The sequence below is a fragment of the Cherax quadricarinatus genome, chromosome 24 (assembly GCF_038502225.1).
Source record: "Cherax quadricarinatus isolate ZL_2023a chromosome 24, ASM3850222v1, whole genome shotgun sequence".
NCBI classification, from domain to species: Eukaryota; Metazoa; Arthropoda; class Malacostraca; order Decapoda; family Parastacidae; genus Cherax; species Cherax quadricarinatus.
Genome location: NC_091315.1, coordinates 38,916,864 through 38,919,363, shown reverse-complemented (window position 1 = coordinate 38,919,363; position 2,500 = coordinate 38,916,864).

Genomic DNA, 2,500 nt, shown 5'->3' with positions numbered 1-2,500 from the left:
TGGATGTTGTGAGCTGAGAGTTGTGTTGTGTAGTAGCCTCAGCTCTCACGTGGATGTTGTGAGCTGAGAGTTGTGTTGTGTAGCAGCCTCAGCTCTCACGTGGATGTTGTGAGCTGAGAGTTGTGTTGTGTAGTAGCCTCAGCTCTCACGTGGATGTTGTGACCTGAGAGTTGTATTGTGTAGCATCCTCAGCTCTCACGTGGATGTTGTGAGCTGAGAGTTGTGTTGTGTAGTAGCCTCAGCTCTCACGTGGATGTTGTGAGCTGAGAGTTGTGTTGTGTAGCAGCCTCAGCTCTCACGTGGATGTTGTGAGCTGAGAGTTGTGTTGTGTAGTAGCCTCAGCTCTCACGTGGATGTTGTGAGCTCAGAGTTGTATTGTGTAGCAGCCTCAGCTCTCACGTGGATGTTGTGAGCTGAGAGTTGTGTTGTGTAGTAGCCTCAGCTCTCACGTGGATGTTGTGAGCTGAGAGTTGTGTTGTGTAGAAGCCTCAGCTCTCACGTGGATGTTGTGAGCTGAGAGTTGTGTTGTGTAGTAGCCTCAGCTCTCACGTGGATGTTGTGAGCTGAGAGTTGTGTTGTGTAGAAGCCTCAGCTCTCACGTGGATGCTGTGAGCTGAGAGTTGTATTGTGTAGTAGCCTCAGCTCTCATGTGGATGTTGTGAGCTGAGAGTTGTATTGTGTGGTAGCCTCAGCTCTCACGTGGATGTTGTGAGCTGAGAGTTGTGTTGTGTAGTAGCCTCAGCTCTCACGTGGATGTTGTGAGCTGAGAGTTGTGTCGTGTAGTAGCCTCAGCTCTCACGTGGATGTTGTGAGCTGAGAGGTATTGTGTAGTAGCCTTAGCTCTTACGTGGATGCTGTGAGCTGAGAGGTATTGTGTAGCAGCCGCAGCTCTCACGTGGATGTTGTGAGCTGAGTGTTGTATTGTGTAGCAGCCTCAGCTCTCACGTGGATGTTGTGAGCTGAGTGTTGTATTGTGTAGCAGCCTCAGCTCTCACGTGGATGTTGTGAGCTGAGTGTTGTATTGTGTAGTAGCCTCAGCTCTCACGTGGATGTTGTGAGCTGAGAGGTATTGTGTAGCAGCCGCAGCTCTCACGTGGATGTTGTGAGCTGAGAGTTGTATTGTGTAGCAGCCTCAGCTCTCACGTGGATGTTGTGAGCTGAGTGTTGTATTGTGTAGTAGCCTCAGCTCTCACGTGGATGTTGTGAGCTGAGAGGTATTGTGTAGCAGCCGCAGCTCTCACGTGGATGTTGTGAGCTGAGAGTTGTATTGTGTAGTAGCCTCAGCTCTCACGTGGATGTTGTGAGCTGAGAGTTGTATTGTGTAGCAGCCTCAGCTCTCACGTGGATGTTGTGAGCTGAGAGTTGTATTGTGTAGCAGCCTCAGCTCTCACGTGGATGTTGTGAGCTGAGAGTTGTGTTGTGTAGTAGCCTCAGCTCTCACGTGGATGTTGTGAGCTGAGAATTGTATTGTGGTATCCCCAGCTCGCACGTGGATGTTGTGAGCGAGAGTTTGTTGTGTAGTAGTCAGCTCTCACGTGGATGTTGTGAGCTGAGAGTTGTGTCGGGTAGTAGCCTCAGCTCTCGTGGATGTTGTGAGCTGAGAGTTGTATTGTGTAGTAGCCTCAGCTCTCACGTGGATGTTGTGAGCTGAGAGTTGTATTGTGTAGCAGCCTCAGCTCTCACGTGGATGTTGTGAGCTGAGAGTTGTATTGTGTAGCAGCCTCAGCTCTCACGTGGATGTTGTGAGCTGAGAGTTGTATTGTGTAGTAGCCTCAGCTCTCACGTGGATGTTGTGAGCTGAGAGTTGTATTGTGTAGCAGCCTCAGCTCTCACGTGGATGTTTGACCTGAGTATTCTCTTCTTGTGCAATAGTCTCAGCGCATGTGTGGTCCGGGCTGAGATGTATATCCTTCCATAGATCAAAAATTGATTAATGATAATAATAATAATAATAATAATAATAATAATAATAATAATAATAATAATAATAATAATAATAATAATAATAATAATAATAATAATAATAATAATTCTAGACATAAATAAAACAGTTTGAAAGGCCGTAGAACGTACAACATTATAGCAGAGTTTTATACAGAACGGTAGCCTGGCCTGGTGGCTAACACTCTCGCTTCACACGGTGAGGGCCTGGGTTCGATTCCCAGCCAGAGTAGAAACATTGGGCGTGTTTCTTTCCACCTGTTGTCTATGTTCCCCATCAGTAAAATGGGTACCTGGGTGTTAGTCGACTGGTGTGGGTAGCATCCTGGGACACTGACCTAATTTGCCCGAAATGCTGAGCATAACAAGGGGATTTCTATGCAGTAGTATGTCATTGTCGTCAGCTAGTCCTGTATACCATGTACATGTACTTGTAGTAAATAAAAAGATAAACTCTGGCATAATTAAAGCTTGTCTTTTCTTGGCAATTACCGGCAGAACAATTTCTAAATCTAGGTTAACGTCTCCTGGGAAGACTGCATCTCCAGCTCCATCAGTC